This window comes from Leptonychotes weddellii, chromosome 6, assembly GCF_054177405.1.
Source record: "Leptonychotes weddellii isolate Sample4059 chromosome 6, ASM5417740v2, whole genome shotgun sequence".
Taxonomy (NCBI): domain Eukaryota; kingdom Metazoa; phylum Chordata; class Mammalia; order Carnivora; family Phocidae; genus Leptonychotes; species Leptonychotes weddellii.
In genome coordinates this window covers 87729510-87749662 of record NC_138374.1, presented here as the reverse complement: position 1 = coordinate 87749662, position 20153 = coordinate 87729510, and the positions used below count along the sequence as shown (strand labels likewise).

General features: G+C 37.9%; 1 long non-coding RNA gene across 1 annotated transcript; it reads left to right on the top strand.

Annotated features, from left to right (window-relative positions):
* Window positions 1-4801: 4801 nt before the first annotated feature.
* Window positions 4802-15734, top strand: LOC145722278 (uncharacterized). Its single transcript, XR_014146422.1, has 2 exons — window positions 4802-14241; window positions 14739-15734. It is a non-coding gene; the product is annotated as an uncharacterized LOC145722278 (long non-coding RNA).
* Window positions 15735-20153: the final 4419 nt, after the last annotated feature.

Genomic DNA, 20153 nt, shown 5'->3' with positions numbered 1-20153 from the left:
ATGCTTAAACAAGTTAATTCTCTCTCATGATTCTGTGGGTTAACTGGGCTCAGCTGGGTGGTTTTATGGCTGACTTCATTTGGGATCCCCAGTGAGGTTATAGTCAGACATGGCTCTAACCAGAGTCATCAGAAGGCTCAACGAAATGTTGAAACAGCTGATTCTCTGTCACACTCCATGTGGTTTCAGGTCCTCTCCTCTTTACATGGCTTCCAAATGGTCTATCCATTGGATGTCTCCAACAGGGGAGCTGGACTTCTTGTAAGGTGATTCAGGCTCTTCAAAGCAAGTGTTCACAATTTGGGAAGCAGAAAGCTAGGCCCAGAATGGCACAGCCTCACTTTGGTTAACCCAAGTCACAGGTGCATCCCAAGGAGTATAATTCACTGGGAGCATCTTTAGATACTGTCAGAGTTACCTATTGCATCTGTGGGTGGGCTGAGTCCTGTGAATGTATATAGGAGCTTCAAACATCCACAAAACATTGGCTTTCATTATTCCCACCTTTATTGAAATACATGTGACAAGTAAAATCATAATATATTTAAGTGTACAACTTGTTGATTTGGCATATGTATATGTTGTAAAATGTTTCCCATTATCAAGTTAATTAATATGTCATCACCTCATAGTTACTTTTTTGTTTTGTTTTCATCAGAATGCTTAAGACCTACTATCTTAACAAATTTCAAATACACAATACAGTATTAACAACTATAGTCCCTGTGCTATATATTAAATCCTCAGAACTTATTCATCCTATAACTGAAAGTTTGTACACTTTTACTAGCTTCTCCCCATTTCTTCCCCTGGCAACCACCCTTCTATTCTCTGCTTCTATGACTTTGATTTTTTTTTACTTCCACATACAGTGATACTACACAATATTTGTCTTTCTTTGTCTAGCTTATTTCACTTGGCATATGACCTCCAGGTTCATTCATATTGTCATAAATGGCAAGATTTCCTTCTTTTTTAAGGCATAATAATATTCCATTGTGTGTATACCATATTTTCTTCTCTTTTCTTTTTTTTTAAGATTTATTTATTTATTCCAAAGAGAGAGAGAGAGAGAAGCAGGGGGGTGGGGCAGAAGGAGAGGGGGAGAGGATCTCCAGCAGACTCCCCGCTGAGTGCAGAGCCCAACTGGGGCTTGATCCCATGACCTTGAGATCATGACCTGAGCCTCTATCAAGAGTCAGATGCTTAACCAACTGAGCCACCCAGACACCCCTGTATACCACATTTTTTTTTTAAAGATTTTCATTTATTTATTTAACAGAGATAGAGAGCACAAGTAGGCAGAGCAGCAGACAGAGGTAAAGGGAGAAGCAGGCTCTCCGCCGAGCAGGGAGCACGATGCGGGGCTCAATCCCAGGACCCTGGGATCATGACCTGAGCTGAAGGCAGTCACTTAACCAACTGAGCCACCCAGGCGCCCCCCACATTTTCTTCATTCATCGATTGGTGTACACTTAGGTTGCTTCCATAGCTTAACTATCGAGAATAATGCTGCAATGAACATGGTAATAGAGATACCTCTTCAAGCTGGTGATTTGGTTTCCTTTGGATGTATGTCTACAAATGGGATTGCTAAATAATATGATAGTTTTATTTTTAATTTCTTGAGGAAGTACCATACTGTTTTCCATGGAGGCTAGTGCCACTCACAGTGTGTATCCTTGTCATTATTTGTTTTCTCTTGTCATTTTGATAAGTCATTCCAACCAGGTGTGAGGTGATATTTCATGGTTTTGATTTGCTTTTCCTTGATGATTAGTGATGTTGAGTATCTTTTCATAAATCTGTTGGCCATTTATATGTCTTCTTCGAAAAATGTATATTCAGGGGCGCCTGGGTGGCTCAGTCAGTTAAGCGACTGCTTTTGGCTCAGGTCATGATCTTGGAGTCCCAGGATCGAGTCATGCATCGGGATCCCTGTTCAGTGGGGAGTGTGCTTCTCCTTCTGACCCTACCCCCTCTCGTGCTCTCTCTCTCTCTCTCACTCTCTTTCTCAAATAAATAAAATCTTTAAAAAAAGAAAAATGTATATTCAGGTCCTTTGCCCATTTTTTATTTGGGTTATTTTGCTATTGAGTCATATGAGTCCCTTATATATTTTGGATATTAATCCCTTATTGGATATGTGCTTTGCAAATATCTTCTCCCATTCAGTAAGTTGTGTTTTCATTTTGTTGATGGTTTCTTTTTCTGTGGAAACTTTTTAATTTGATGTAGTCCCAATTGTTTATGCTTTTGGTGTCATATCCAAAAAAGTCATTGCCAAGACCAATGTCAAAGAGTTCATTGTTAATGTTCTGGGAGATTTAGAATTTCAGGTCTTATGTTTGGGTCTTTAATCCATTTTGACTTGATTTTTTTATATAAAAAAGTATCAAATTTATTTCAATATCTAGATTTATTTTTAAATTAAAGCTGATGGACAATTTTTTGTAATTTAAAATTCATACTGGGGTGAGGAAAACATTAATAAGCTATTATATACTGACAGTGAATAAAATTATTAGACTACTCATTTATAAAAGCCATGTTTAATAGTAAAAAGTTCCAGTTATACTACTTAGCTAAAGGAAATATCTTTTAACTCTTTATTTCTAATTTTAAAATTAAATTTAATTTAATTTAATTTAATTTAATTTAAATTTAAATGTCTCATTTTGACATAATTTACCTTTTTCCCCCAATTACTAGTATGATGAACAAAATTTTTCCAAATGTTAAACTTTTACCACTTATGAAATAGGACTTAACTATTACTTTTTAAGAGTAATAGTTTTATTTTATTTCTTATCTTAAGGATAAGAGAAGTCTGAAATTTTAATTTTCACCATGAACCTGTTTGATCAGAAAGTATAAAACATCACTACTAGATAAATTAAAATGAAGAATGGAATAAAAACACAAAAGTGGCATCTATATAATGAGCAAATTATGTAATAAGATATTTTAACTACTTCACATTTCTACCTAGCACAATAAAGAATAAACTGGTTCCAAGGTACCACAAGTTTTGGCATTTTTACTGCAAGCTTTAAATCATAGTGTTATTCTACTCAACAAGACATCTCTAAGAAAATGGCAGGTTCATAAGTACAAAAATTATTCTATCTGGTAGATGGTGTTCTACATAGCCAATAAGAGAATTCTTTATAAAATGAGATTTTAAAAAGTGCAGAATGTCTGATAATTATCTCAAAGGCTAAAATGAGAAAAATGCAGAACACAGCCATTGGTTAATATGTGGCTTTGAGAAAGCCAGAAATGATTCTATTCCAAGAAATAAGCAATAATGATAAAAGATGTAAATAATATTCTATATGCCTTTTTAAGCCAAAGCATACTTTTCACCTCAGGACAGTTTTGTTTTTTACATTCTCAATTCCCTTTATCCAGAACAGGATCCCATTCTAAGCCATTATTTGAATAGAGTTCATAACGTATAGTCATTTTTCTCCACAGGATATTTTCATTTCAGAACATAAGCTGCAAAATGGCAAATGATTAAGTCAATTAAAAAGAATTTATAGCATAATAAATGCCAATTTACAGTAACTGTCAACAGACTTCTACACTAAAACCTGAAAGCTGCTAGAGTAGAGGTCACGACTAACATGATTGTTACATGTGCTCCGACTTCGTTTACAACAAATTACTGCCATAAAACCCAGAAAAGAAACCTTAGTGGGTCCTTTCAACACACCTTTGTCAAAATTAATTGACCATATATGGATAGGTTTATTTCTGGACTCTATTCTGTTCATTGATCTACGTCTCTTTTTATGCCAATAGCCTATGTTTTTTATTACTATAGCTTTGTAATGTAGCTTGAAATCAGTAAGTGTGATGCCTCTGCTTTCTTCTTCTTTCCCAAGATTGCTTGGATATTTGGGTCCTTTTGTGGTTCCATATGAATTTTAGGATTTTTTCCCTATTTCTGTGAAAAATATCGTTGGAACTTTGATACGGATTGCACCGAATCTGTAGATCACTTTGGATACTGTGAACATTTTAACAATACAAATTCTTGTAATCCATGAGTAGGGAATGTTTATCCATTTATCTATGTCTTCAGTTTCTTTCATCAGTGTTTTATAGTTTTCAGTGTACAGATATTTAATCTTCTTGGTTAAATTTATTCCTAAGTATTTTATTTTGATACTATTGTAAATGGGATTATTTTCTTAATTTCTCTTTCCAATAGTTCATTGTTAGTATATAGAAATGCAACCGATTTTTGTATATTGATCTTGTATACTACAACTTTACTGAATTTATTAGTTCTAACTATTATATATATATATATATATATATATATATATATATATATATATATAACATTATAAGAATAGTGTTTTGGTGTAGTCTTTAAGGTTTTCTAATATAACATCATTCATCTGCAAATAGAAACAATTTTACTTCCTCCTTTCTGATTTGGGTTCCTTATTTCTTTTTCTTGCCTAGTTGCCCTGACCAGGACTACCAGTGCTATTTCGAATAAAAGAGGGAAGAATGGGCATGCTTGTCTTGTTCCTGATCTTGTTCCACTGAATATGATGTTTAGCTGTGGGTTTGCCATATATGGTCTTTTTATATTGAGGTATTTTTCTTCTATACCTAACTTGTTGAGAGTTTTTATCATGAAAAGATGATGAATTTTATTAAATGTTTTGACTACATCTATTGAAGTGATATTACAATATAGATTCTTCATTTTGTTAATGTGGTATATCACATTTACTGAATGCATACATTGAAATATCTTCGCATCCCAAGGATAAACCCCACTTGATCATGGTGTTTGAGCCTTAATACCGTATTGTCAAATTCAGTTTGCTAATATTTTGTTGAGGATTCTTGCATCTATATTCATCAGGGATATTGGGTTGTAATTTTCTTTTTTGGCATGTCTTTGGCTTTCATATGAAGGCTCATACTCTGGCATTGGTATGGGCTCATAAAATGAGTATGGGAGAGTATCATCCTGTTTAATTTTTTGTAGGAGTTTCAAAAGGATTGGTATTAATTCTTCCTTAACTGTTTGGTAGAATTCATCCATGAAGCCATGTGGTCCTGGGCTTCCTTTTGTTGGGAGGCTTTTGATTACTGCTTCAATTTCCTTACTCATTACAAATCTGTTCTGTTCAGATTTTCTATTTCTTCATGATTCATTGGCAGGTTATATGTTCCCAGGAATGTGTTAATTTCTTCTGGGTTATCCTAGAAGGAATTTGTTGGTGTACAATTATTCATAATAGTTTCTTACAATTCTTAGTATATCTGTGATATCAGTTGTAATGTGTATTCTTTCACTTCTTATATTTCAGTCTTTTATTTCTCTTAATTTAGCTAATGTTTTGTCAATTTTGTTTACCTTTTCAAAAAATCAGCTCTTAGTTTCATTGACCTTTTCTATTGTCCTTCTAGCCTATATTTTATTTATTTCCGCTTTTATTCCCTTCCTTATACTAACTTTGGGCTTAGTTCTTCTTTTTCTAATTCTTTAGATGTAGTGTTAGCTTTATTTGAGATTTTTTTTTTTTAATGTAGGCATTTATCACTATTTTACTGCTGGACAAGTTGCGGGGAGATGGTAGGGGACATGCCCACCAGCTCTTTCAGGCTCCTGAGAGGATCTCAGTCTGCTCCCACATGCAGTCTAACTAGAAGCCAGAACCTCAAACAGCAGGTAGGAAAGTACACAGTCAAATGCCTTCTAGGGAGAAACTGGGAGATGAATGTTCTTGCCTCTCCTTTCTGTGCTGAGCTGGAGAAGGGAGAGCTGCAAAAAGTGCTTGTGTGCCCATTTAGAAACTGTTTTTGTTGTTGTTGTTGTTTAATATGGTCCTATGGGACTTGTAGATGTCAAGCCCTGGTGGCTATTGGAGTTAGGTGACTTGGGTACCTGGTCCTTGAATGGCAACTGCAAAACTTGAAGCACTTTATGTGTGGACAATTTCCTTCCAGGAAAAAGCTGGCAACTTGGATTTTTGTTGTTGTTGAAGTGAGCCAGGGAGAGAATATGAGACAAGTGCCCTCCAGCTTTTTAGGGCTCCTAGGAGGATCCCAATCAGCACACACATGCAAACTGATTAGAAGCCAGACCCTCAGGCAGCAGCTGGGAAATTCTGAACTCAAACCCCTTCCAGGGAAAGACTGGGAGATGGGCACATTTGCCTGCTCCATCTGCACTGAGCCCTGGGGAATAGGTGGGGGAGTGTTCATGTGCCTGTTTAACAGCTGCTTCTTTGTTTGGTATGTCCTGTGGAACTTATGAATGCCAAACCCTGCTGACTCTCTGAGCTAGGAGATTTGGGGACCCACCCCTCGCACAGTAGCCTTAAAAGTTGAGCACTAGATGTGTGGTCCAAACCCTTCACTCACAGAAGCTGGGAGTTGGGAGTTCCCTCCCAATTGTAAGGCACTGTGCCAGGAGTGGGGTTTATGGTGTGTGTCTCAGCATTTCCTACCCGTTTTGATGTGAGCGTTTTCTCAGTAGGCTGATGTGGAGGAGTTACTCAGTTGGTTTTTAGATATCTTTCAGAGGGAAATGATTCATGTGTAGCTGTACATTTGGCAAATCCGTGGGAGGAGGGAAAGTCAGGAGCCTCCTGTTTTGTCATTTTGGTCAATCTAAAACACTGGCTTTCTAATACTGTATTCTCATTATTTCTTTCCTTTAGTGATTCATGTCACTGTTCCACCAAGATTTCTCTGATTTTCATACTGTTAAGAGCAAAAGAGAGTGTCTGAATGTAAAGAAAAAATTCCTTTGGTCTCTCCAGGGCCAGCCTCATGGATGTGTGATCTGTTCAGTCACAGAGTCCCCACACTCTTAGGGGCCCCATGCTTAGTTTAATGCTCTGTTGTCACCCTCTTGAAATTCTTAGTAATTTTTTAACTAGGAGGCTGATATTTTTATTTTGCAATGGGCCCCACAAATTACATAGCTAGTCATGGGTCCCTCTACTGAAGAAGTGAGCAGGATCTCTCCTGATCTAGAATCTACCAAGATATAATAGGGACAAGAAAATAATGTGGAGTAATAGGTAAGGGATGAGATGAGGATGGAACATGAGCTCCAACTTTGTTATCCTATGTGAAAAGAATAAGTCCCCAAAGGTTAAACAACTTGCCTGAAATTATTGCTTGTTTGTGTCAGAGCTGAAGCTAGAAGCCAGATGATCAGACTCCCAGCCTCTTTTTTAGTCTGGTTTGTCTTCCACAGAATGGATATAGTAACATTTATAAATCATCCCCCCCCAAACAGGTAGATATGAAATGTTATTTATTAATATATAAATATTAATTAAGAATGCCTGTCAATTGATCTGAAAACTACTTGTTTGGGGATCAGTGAGATGTTTAGTTACATTTGATGCTATGTGGAAATATTAAAACCCCTCTTTTTCAAATAAAAAAGCATTTCCATATTTTTTATTCCTCTCTTTGAAAACCTTTAGATGAAATTACAACTTTTGTTGCATAATATATCCTCCACTGACATATCATTGTGCACTGTTTGTTCTATCATAAGTAGTTGCTATGCAAAGGAGCTAAATGACTCACAGTAGAATCATGACTTGAAGAAACTAACAGATAAAATCCTAAACATTACTAATAATTCTAGTTGAGAATTAGAAAACAGCCTGTGAGTGTATTGCAAATATGAAAAGTTCAGAGGAAACATAGAATTACTGCTCCAGGATTTTTTCAAGTTGTTAAAAGAAATTACAGACTTCATTATTTTTAGGAATAACTTTGAATAATCACAATTATTTGAGTTCAGAACCACTTTGGCAAATGCAGGGAAGAAGTATTAACCAAATAGCTTGAATCCTCTATAGAGCCATAAATGCTTTACCATTTGCTTCTCCAGATAGGCCAAGAAAGAGCAATTCATGGGTCAGTGGATTTGGGTTCTACAACCGGCACATATGCCCTAAGATAGTGAGCCTGACACACACTTAAGAATATCTGAGATTTCCACGCTACCATTTTCTTGGCATTTTTTCCTAACAAAAAGTGATTTTTATAGAAAATTCTGAATGCCTAATTTTCCTGAGTTCTTATGTTTTCAGAGACTAGAGATGGGGCAAGCAGTAAGACACTGGCGGATAAAATGACTTTGTGTGGAGTGACATTTACATTACCAATGCCCAGGTAATAAGTTTTTCATATCTGGGTAATGTGCTGTAAGCTTTAAAATTTGCTATCTCTTGATTGTGTGAGATGTCCCCACCAAAGATATTTATGTATTTTGTATTTGGTATATGAAGAGAAAAAATAATATGAACATCCCAAGTTGTACCGCCATGTTAATTTGTTTTTAAAAAATATTTATTTACCTCATCCTATCTATACAACAAAGCACAATGATAGGCATTGTAAGAGAGTATATATTAAAAATGAAAGACACTGCTCTGGCTCTTTTAACATTTATTATTTAGTTGGATAGAGAAGACAAACATAAGAAGCAAATAAAACACTAAAAGGAAAAGCTTTTGCACAGCAAAGAAAACTGTCAACAAAACAAAAAGGCAACCTACTGAATGGGAGAAGATATTTGAAAATGATATAGCCAATAAGGAGTTAACATCCAAAATATATAAATAACTTATACAACTCAACAACAAAAAAATCTGATTAAAAAAAAAAAATGGGCAGAGGACCTGAATAGACATTTTTCTAAAGAAGACATACAGGTGGCCAAAAAAACACATGAAAAAATGCTGAACATCATGAATCATCAGGGAAATGCAAATCAAAACCACAATGAGATATCACTTCACACCTGTTAGAATGGCTAGAACAAAAAAGACAACAAATAACAAGTGTTGGCAAGGATATGGAGAAAAGGGAACCCTTGTGCAACTGTTAGTGGGCATATAAATTGGTGCCACCACTGTGGAAAACAGTATGGAGGTTCCTTAAAAAATTAAAAATAGAATTACCATATGATCCACTAATTCCATTACTGGATATTTGTACAAAGAAAATGAAAACACTAATTTGAAAGGATATGTGCACCCATGTGTTTGTTGCAGTATCATTTACAATTGCCAAGATACGGAAGCAAACCAAGTGTCCATTCATTCATGAATGGATAAAGATGTGGGATATATATACAATGGAATATTACTCATCCTTAAAAAGGAATGAGATCTTGCCATTTATGACAACACGGATGCACCTAAAGAGTATCATGCTAAGTAAAGTAAGTCACACAGAGGAAAACAAATACCATATGATTTTACTTACATTTGAAATCTAAAAAACAAAACAAAAAGCAAAGCAGAATTAGACCCATAAATACAGAGAACAAACTGGTGGTTGCCAGAGAGGAGAGGGGTAGGGGAGATGAGCAAAATGGGTGAAGAAAAGTGGGAGGTACAGGGTTCCAGTTATGGAATGAATAAGTCACAGGAATGAAAGGTACAGCATGGGGAACAGAGTGAATAGTGTGACACATAGCAGCTATGCTTGTTGAATCACTATGTTGTACGCCTGAAACTAATGTAACATCGTGCGTCAACTGTACTTCAATTAAAAAAAAGAGGCAAACAGAGACTATGGGCAGATTACACTCTGAGTAGTAAAAAGTCAGTCAAAGCAGTACCCATGTAAGATGGACTTGCACTGTGAAAGCTTTTGAAGAAGGTCATTTGACTCAGATCTTGAAGACACTAGATGCAAATCAAGGAAATCTATGCAAAATGCCAAAGCAGGGGATTGGGATAAGGTCAGTGAAAACCAGGGTAGTATAAGAGCTTTATGTTTAAGTTCAGGGTCCTGTAAGCTTTCCTCAGCCTGCCCACCCATTCCCTACTCCTGATAATGCCTTATGCATCTGTCTCCATCCCCTGCTCCGTGAGCATGAATCCAGTGTGTTTGCAAGGTCAAAAAAAATAAAAACAGCAGCTACCCAGGAGGACCCAACTATCTGAGGGTAGGGCAAGAAACACATACAGATACAAAATATATCCCTAATCTGCAAACTGTGAATGACGGATGGCGGTAACCAGATTAAAAGTAGGTTACCTTGAGAGATGGGACAGAGGATGCCAACCTTGGACAGGATTCTGGCTTGCTGAGTGGGGCACACTGGTCAGAAGGAATGGTGCTGGAGTAGGGCACCAGGTGGGCAGAAGGGTGTCATATGTGGGACACTGACCCACTGAGAGATGAGACAATCACATGGGTCTATTTGGATAATGACAAGAGTTCTGTTTCGTTGTGTTTCAGTACTAGCCCACAGCAGAGCCTCCCTTGGTTCGTCCGCACATCCATGCTTTACATTCAGGGGCAACTTCTCAATGTTTCAGATAATTTCATATACCCACCTGCCTTTGGGGGCATGAAATTTGGTAATGGGTTTACCATTCTGTTTGTCCCAACTGCCTTCTATCAAAGTTCTTCTTGGGGACTGTAGAGGCTTCCGGAAAGTCGGGAATGTGGCAAGCCTGTTTCCAGATGTGACAGATAAGAATGCAAAACTTTTCTCAGTAGTCTTAGGGAAACAGTGACAAAGACTGTATTTCTATGTAAAGTGCTTAGAATAGTACTTGGCACATATTAAGCCCTATACATGCAATGATTATGTAAATATGATAAACTATATCAATATAGTGGTATTATTATGAACAATTGTTACTGATTACTCTTGTGTCGAACACCTTGTTTTATACCACTCATTACTTTTTTTTAAAAATCGTGGTAAAATACACATAACAAAAAATGGTTGGCACGTACATTATAGGAGTACAGCTCAGTGGCATTAAGTACGATCGCCCGGCTGAGCTGCATTGAGGCTCTTTCTCTGTAAGCCCGCATTTTCCCAGTAGGCGGCGTCTGGTTCGACTGCCAGAGTTCAGCAAGTCTCACCCAGAGGTGGAGCATTAATTATCGGGGCTAAAAGACTTGAACAGCTTGCATTGACTTTCTTCAGTGGGTTTAACTGGCTTAATTATGTTTTCTTCAAGGGTAGGGACTATTTAACATTCGTTTATGTCTGGAGTCCAGAGGGCTAGTATGGGATTCAGAAATTATTATAAATTATTCAGAGACAAATTGGATAATTTTAAACAGAAGTAAGTAAAAATTTTATGAGTATACAGTTCATTGGTTGCCAACGAAGGAGGCATGAAGCAGGGAGATGTAAATCAGCTGTGCCAGAGACTAAATGAGGAAGAATGCTCACCATGCTACATGGCAGTATGTATTGTGAAGACTATAATTTTCTGCAGTGCGTCATAAGGGTCTTTACAAACTATTGGCTGGTGATGATAGTGTGGTTTGATATTGGTCAGGTATGATAAAGAATCTTCTCTGCCCTCCTAGCAGCTACCCTCCTAAATCAAAAAGTCTCACACTTCTTCCGAGGCAAAGTAATTGAGAGCATCATGCTCTCAGCAAAAAAAAAAATAAAATGCTCTCGACTTGTTCCCTAAAAGATGTAAAGTTGCTTATAAGAAAAGAAAAACGACTACTAGATAACTTATGTTAGAAATGGAAGAGAAAGCAAAAACAGAGGTGGGAACATAAACGGGACCCAAGAAAGAGAGGAATATGGAAATGCGGACCAGAAACCCCCACAGCTTGCTTTGAGAGGGCTTGGGTTTAGCAGGAAGTTTTAAAATAGCAGATGTAAAAAGTAAAACCTTATCCGTTGTACAGTAGAGTGTCCCCCAAAAAAATATTCAAAGGAAGCACTTTTCTTGATACTGAAATTAAAAATAAATTTCTCTCAAAGGACCACAGAAAGAGGTCATCATGTAGTGTATCGAGCATCTACAAGAGCAGATTTTATAAGGCTGTTTCCTGTGCATCCCTCAGGAATGGCTGATGCATCCCCACCAAAGCACAGCTCAGTAAAAGGTCAGTGCTATGTGATCCAAGTGCATGGCTCTCTGATGGTCCAGCTTAAGCCAAAGGTAGATTTCACAGTCTCTAAAGGAAAATAGTTTTCCTTTAGACACAGCTCGTATCATAAATATTACTTTTTCTAAGTCATGATTCTGATAGTCATTTGGTAGCAATGAGCTCAAGATTGTACATGAAAGTTTTGCAGAGTTCTTGCACCAAATTCTATTTTAAGCAAATGGTAGTAGAAGCCAAAAGTTTCCGAACAATTTTTGGGAAAGAAAATGTAAATTGAGGGACGCCTGGGTGGCTCAGTCATTAAGAATCTGCCTTCAGCTCAGGTCATGATCCCAGGGTCCTGGAATCAAGCCCCGCATTCGGGCTCCCTGCTCCATGGGAAGCCTGCTTCTCCCTGTCCCACTCCCCCTGCTTGTGTTCCCTCTCTCGCTATGTTCAAATAAATAAAATCTTTAAAAAAAAGAAAAAAGAAAATGTAAATTGAGAAAAGTATTTCCATTAATCTAATTTTTACCTGTAATCTTGGAATAGAGCACCATTCTGTTTTGGTAGTAAAACCCCTTAACCCAGCTCACAGAAGGATACCTATGGTAAACACATCAACAATCAAACATTATATGTACAGACATAATCTGATTCTTATTTATAATTTATTTCATTTAATACAGATTAATCATTTCTAATAATCACTTTTCCTGAAAATGAATATAACGTTTTTGGCATCATTCAATTCCATTAAACAAATATTTATTGTTCATCATTTACAGAAAACAAAGTTTTAGTTACTGCAGAGAAATGCCTAGCAGATGAACAGCCCTAAGAAACTAACAGACTTATTTTTAAATTTCTAGCTATTAAAGCCTGGTTTGAGTAATCACATATTAATATTTTCTTACTAGCTAACTTCTTAATATTTTATGGTGTGTTGTCATATTAACACTCAGTCCAATGGACTCTAAACAAATTGTTTCCCCCAGAATTTGGAATCTAGGGCCTAGATTTTGACATAGCAATGTTAACGAGCTCCCTAGATAAGGTATTTGCTTTAAGAAGGTGCCATTTATCAAGATTAAAGCTTTGCAAATAAAACCAGGTTTATATTTAACTACCTTCCCCCATTCTTTCCCCCCTCCCCAAAGTGCTATTTCCCTAACACTTTACTCACTGTACTTTCAGTACTCAAAAGATGCCAGTTTTTCCTGTTTTCATGTTAAGAGAATGTCTTTCAAAGGAACCATTTTTAAGCCTATTTTACCAAGACATTTCTTGTCCTTTTGTGTTTAACTCCTGTAAAGTACTGGCCTACCTAAACCCAAGGCCACACTTCAAAAAACACCCTTTCTCAGGGCGCCTGGGTGGCTCAGTTGGTTAAGCAACTGCCTTCAGCTCAGGTCATGATCCTGGAGTCCCAGGACCGAGTCTGCCTCGGAGTCTATTTCTCCCTCTGACCCTTCCCCCTCTCATGTGCTCTCTCTCATTCTCTCTCTCCGATAAATAAAATCTTAAAAAAAAAAAAACAAAAAAACACCATTTCTCATACTGGGCTGTAGTTTTTTGCAACCTAAATCTATATGGATGTGGAGGGATGTTAAATTCAATTGCAGGCTTCTCCTAGGATATGTACTTGGAATGCCAGGCTTCTGGCTGATTTCCTAATCCTTATTCCAACCCTTTGTTTTCCATCTGTGACCTTTGATCTGTCCCAGTCCTTGGACTATTAAGGATCTGTTAGAAAACATTAGTCACTTGTTAATTTTTTCTTTCTTCTGTCTTTTTTCATTTTCTCTTTCCTCTTTCCAGAGAAAATGACCTTTTTTATCATGTCTTTTTCTCCTTTTGTCTGTACTGAAGCTTCTATTCCATTAAAACTTCACCTTAGTCATGAGCAAGTTTCTCTTCAGTCATTTCACTGATTATTTTGTAAGTGCCAGCCACTTTTATAAGTACTGAAGAGAACAAAGCAGACAAAATCCACCATCTAATGGCATTTACCCTCAAGTCAGAAAAGAAAGACAATACACAATAAGGAAAGCATATAGGGTGTCAGACATTATTAGGTTCTAAGACGAAAATAAACCAGAGGGAACAAGGTGTTTGTGAAAGGGAGAAGGTCAATATTAAATAGTATAGGCGGGGGTAACATTTAAGCAAAGACCAAAGGAGGTGGGGTGGGGAAGTAAACAACACAGATACATGGGAGAAAAAACTGGCCCGCAGAAAAAACAGTGAGTGCAAACATCCTGCAATAAACTCATGTTCCCAGGGAGCGGGGGTTGATCTGGGAACAACAAGGAGACCAAGAAGGCTGAAGCTGACTGAGCCGGAGCGGGTGCAGGAGAGCAGGTGAGATCAGTCAACGGTAAGATGGGACCGTTAAGTGGGACAGAATTGGGAAGAGGTGGCTTGGGGGGGAGTGGGGGGGCGGGGGTTGGCAGTGTAGCTCTAGAAAGCCCTGGGGTTTTTTGCTGAATGAGAACGGGAAGTATACTCAGGAGTTTTGAACAGAAAATTTATGACCTGAGTTATGCTTTAAATGAATCTTTCTGGCTGCTGTGTACTATAGAGGAGCAAGGATATTCGCAGGATGACCAATTTAGAAGCAGTCGCTGATATCCCTGTAAATGGAGAGGAGCAATAAAGGTGGTAAAAGTGGTGGGTCTCTGGACAGATTTTAAGCTGACAGGATTTGCTGATGCACTAGGCCGTGTACAGTGTAACAGCTGTCCTCCCACAGATTATGGGTAAACATCCACCCCAGTGAAACATTAGCAGTGCTTTTCTAAAAGCCTAGCGTTTGTCTAAATGATCCTCTCTTTGTGTTTTCTATCAATTGTTTACAGATCACTTCGCCTTCCACTCTGCTTCACCAGCTGATTCCTGTGAGCATGGCCTGAACCTCCTCATCTCTCATAACGAGTCCAGGTGGGCAATGGGAAACCCAACCAGCCTGAAACTCCTTGTGGATCTCCTAAACTTTGAGCCCATCCACTCATAGATTTCCCTCCCATTCTCTCAGCCCGTATCCTCTCCTGTGGGATCCCTCCTGGCTTCACTTTCTTCTCCAAACCATTCCTTACAAACCCTCCCAATGCTCCTGTGGGTGTCCTTCCGTCCTTCATCCCTGTGCCCTAGAAGTCCCCAGCCTTGGATTGGTCCAGCCCCCACATTCTGCCAGCCCACAGCCAGTCTGTATCGTAGGGTCCAGCATGCTTGGCTGGGCAACCACTCCGCACCTCCACTGTAGTCTCTTCCCATGTAAAGCTACTGTCAACATTCTGTACAGCCTGGCAGAGCCTGTCCCATTCCTGTTTATATATATATATATATATATGTAGTCCCCAATTTATGATGGTTGGACTTAGGACTTTTTGACTTCATGGTGGTACAAAAGGGACACACATTCAGTGAAACTGTACTTTGAAATTTGAATTAGGATCTTCTCCCCAGCTAGCCATACGTGGGACGATCCTCTCTCATGATGCTGAGCAGAGGAAGCGAGGCACAGCTCCCAGTCAGCCCTGTGATCATGACAGCAAACAATCAACACACAACTGTTCTGTACACAGATGACCATTCTGTTCCTCACTTTCAGTATTCAACAAATTACATGAGATACTCAACACTTTATTATCAAACAGGCTTTGTGTTAGATGATTTTGCCCAACTGTAGGCTAATGTACGTGTTCTGAGCATGCTTAACATAGGCTAGGCTAAGCGATGATGTCTGATAGCTAAGGTGTATTAAGTATTTTCAACTTACAGTGGGTTTATTGGGACAGAAACCTGTCTTATGTAAAGGAAGATCTGTGTATTAGAAAATAAATTATCTCACCACTTGGCGTGGCTGAATAATCTCATCTGTTCTGGCCTCAGATGGAATTCATTCTGTGCGACTTGAGGAAGCTCAAGAGCTGAGTCACAGACAGGACTTCGATGGCTGCAACCTCCCAAGTGACTGTCTGCCCCCAGTGTACCTCTCCAGAACTTCCCAGGCCCTTCCCAAGGGCACACCCTGAACCCTGGGCCATGTGCATTCTCGTTCCAGTGTGGTAGCTTAGACAATTGACGAAGGTGTTTATGGTGGGGGAGATAAGACTTCTGAACAGCATCTTGAGGAATTGGTGAGCAGCTTGTAACTAAACATCGTGGGTATACAGGTGAGTAGTGGAGGATGAGACTGGTGGGGGAGGGGGGCTAGCCAAAGTCAGGAATAACAAGTCCCAGCTTTATTCAGGAAGCACCCAAAATTCTTGAACAACCAAAAGGAAGGATAAGGGTAATATTGGATGTTAGAAAGATTATTCAGACTGTGGTATGGAGGAAGAGACTAGAGGCAAACAAAACAACAACAACCCTACAATCAAATAAATGCAAGTCAGAGGATGAAGGTAATGGTTCATTGATACCTGAAATAAGGTTAACAACAATAGGTTTGTTCTCATAGGGTGTGCTACCTTTTCACACTGGATGGGATATTTTAAGACTGGTGAGTGATGGTGGCATTCTAATTTAGATGTCAAGGATGGCAGCAGGCTGGCAGAGGCAGGAGGGAGGAATGCTTCCACAAAGTGAATGCTGAGCAATCTCCAGGGCACTTTCCCAAAGGGCCCTGTTGGTGTGGCAATCCCTCGCCTGTCTGGAACCACATTCCCAGCCCACACAGGCTGAGCAGGCCCTTTAGATGGGTTGCTCCATGACTTGGCTTAGCTGTGGGGTGATGCTTTGATGACTACATACAAAATTCTGGACCCAGTATTTAAGAAACAGGGAGAAGAATTACTTGTGAACTGAGTTGGCCTTTTACTGGAGACCACAGCACAGTCATTTACTTGCTTGTGACAGAGGTTACCAGTTTTGGGGCCATTCAGGAGCACAGGGTTGTGTAGGATTTGGATGACTGATTCACCACCAATTCATCAGATGAGCACCCCAAAGTTGGGGACTGTCTTGTCATTGTTTCTTGGTGGCACCAAGTACAATGCCTTGGAAAACAGGCTCTCAATAAACTCTTGTTGAGGGAACAAATGTGACGTTGATGTACTGAGATTTCCTGTCCCACAGTCCCCATCCATAAACTGAGAAAAAAGTCTCTTTGTACCCATCTATTTGTATCTACCATACTTCTGAGAATGAAGTAAAAATATAAGTTCTAGTAAATATATTTGAAAGGCATTTCCATACTCTGCTTTCCAGGATAACTGCTTTGTGGTACATCATATTGAAAAGTAAAAAAAAATATATATGTAATAACTAGAAGAAAACATAAAAGGCTGCATGATATGGAGGATTAGTACTGGACTTCGAGTCTGTACATCCGAATACTATTTTGAGTCTGCTTCTAACTCTCTTGGTGATCTTGGTACGTTGATTTACATTTCTTGGCCTCAGCTTCAATATTATTTTCAAAATTAATAGTGTACGATTATAATTATGTTTTACTAAATTCCATCATTATTTCTACTGTAGAACAAAGCTCAAGCTGGGCCAACAGGCATGTTTCCCATTTCATCATATCATATCACATGTCCGTTAAATTGTCTGTAACTTAGAGTCTTCTTCTGGAAAGTGATGCAATAGACAGGCTGATCTTAATTCTTACCTTTGCTCTAAAATTCTATGTCACACAACAGGTAAGAATCAGTGCTTCTTTCCTAACTGCACTATACCATATGTAAAAAAACCTGTTGGACTCCTTCATACTGTGTAGGTCACTGCTTGCTGGGGCAGCTGTCCTTGAGATTTTGTAATGGGTTATTTAAGGGATTAGAATCAGTGATCTATAGAGGACCATTCATTCACCAAGATTCATTAAGTTCCTTCAACTTGCCAGAAAAACAAGAGCTTAAGACAAGACCTCTGCTCTGTCTCCTCAATAAGATAGATCAGGTAAATAAATATGATCATTTTATCATTCACTTTATGTTACTTCTATTTTACTTTATATTAGTATGTTTCCACTCTTAAAGGGTTTCCTTGTCTCCTAGAGTATACATGTAGTCCCCGAGATTGTTTTTGGAATATTAGTATTACATAAATTTAAATCATTTCTAAATCTAGAATTCATTTTTATTTATGGCATAAGACTTTTCCAAATTTAATTTCCTTCATATGGATCAACAGTTTTGCCAGTAACATTTATTAAATTATCCATCCTTTTTTCACTTAATTGAACAAAACAGTTGTCATTTATTAAATGTTCATAGATAGTGAGCCCTATTTCTGTATTCTCTGGTCTGTTTCACTTACATAGTGGGCTATTCCAATAACATTACCAATTTTTTTTTAATCCAGTACCTTTAAAGTATGTTCTGATATCCGGGATGTAAGTATACCTTGCTAGTCTTTCTTTGCAAAATTTTATTGGCCATTCTTATACATTTAGTATTCTATATAAACTTTAAGATAATTTTGGAACCATAATTGGATACTGTTTGGATTCCAACTGGAACTACATTAAGATTATAAATTGGTAAAAGGAACATTTTTATGATGTTTTCCTATCTAAGGGCATAGTGTGACCATTTTTTTCAAACTTTGCTTTATGTTCTTCAATAAGATTTGACTATTTGGCAAACAAGTCAATAAAAAGTGTATTTTAAAAAATAATATTTTCAATGAAGAGGACAAAGGGTTTATAAAATATAAAAGGCTCTCATTAGTTGATAAGATAGGGATAAACAACCATAAGAAAAATGAGCAAAGGACAAAGATAGGTAAAATACAGAAAAGTAAATCCAAACAGCTTACAAACATATGGAAAGATGTTCAAACTCACCCATAAAGACTTTCAAACTGAAGATAAAAGGGGGTAGCTCTTTATACCAGGGTTTCTCAACCTTGGCACTGTTGGCCTTGTAGGCTGGATAACTCTTTGTTGTGGGGCTGTCTTTGGGATGGTAGGATGTTTGGCAGAGTTCCTGGCTCAGTCCACTATAAGCTAGTAGCACCTATCACCCACCATGACTAACAATTATGACAGTCAAAAATATCTCCAGACTTTGCCAAATGTCTCCTGGAAGGGACAAAAATCACTACAAGTTGAGAACCACTGATTTTCCACCTATCCGACTAGCAAAAATTAAAACAAAAAATTGATTACACCTATTGTTGGCAAGGATGCAGTGCAAAACAAATATTCTCATGTTGCTGGTTTATGGAAAACAACTGAACAATGCCTATTAAAATAAAAAAACGCATATACTCTGACCCGGCTATCCCACTCCTGGAAATAAATTTCATAAAAATGAAGCAAACAATACATAGACATATATTGTACAAGGATGTTAATTGCAGCATTGTGGGCAGTGAACAAAAACCTAGAAACAGAGTCAATGGCCATAAATAAATTATAGTGCACCCACACAATGGGGCATCAGAAAGAATTAGAGCTTACCCTTATCACAATGGAGCGTTTTCTACAAATTATTCCCGAGGAAAGCAAGATTTGAAAGTACATAATATAATTCTTTTTGAAAAACACACATCCCCACATGCTTTTATATATTAATAGAGAAAAAAAACCTGTCCCTCAATAGCTTATTTACACCTACAGAATAGGCAAAAATATTTGCATGTCATCTCTCTGACAAGGCTCTAATATCCAGATTATATAAAGAATTCTTACAACTCAACAACAAAAAGAGAAACAATCCAATCAAAAGTGGGCAAAAGACATGAATGGATATTTCTCCACAAAAGATATATACATGGCTAACAAATACATGAAAAGGTGCTCAACAGCATTAGTCATCAGGGAAATGCAGATGAAAATCACAATGGGATACCACTCCACACCCCTTAGGATACATATTTAAAAAAAAAAAAAGGAAAACTACAAGTGTTGGCAAGGATGTGGAGAAACTGGAACCCTTGTACATTGCCGGTGGGAACACTAACTGGTACAGGCTCCGCAGAAAACAGTTCAGCAGTTCCTCAAATAGTTAAACAGAATTATGAAAAGACCTGGCAATTCCACTCCTCTGCACCCAAAATAACTGAAAACCAGTATTCAAACAAACACTTGCCCACTCATGTTCATAGCAGCACTATTCACAATAGCCAAAAAGAAGAAACAACCCAAAATGTCCATCGATTGAAGCATGGAGAAACAAAATGTGTTATACACATAAGATGGGATATGTTTCAGCCATAAAAAGAGATGAAGTACTGATTCTTTGCTACAATGTTGATGAGCCTTAAAATTATTATGCTAAATGAAAGAAACTAGATACAAAAAGGTCACATACTGTATGATT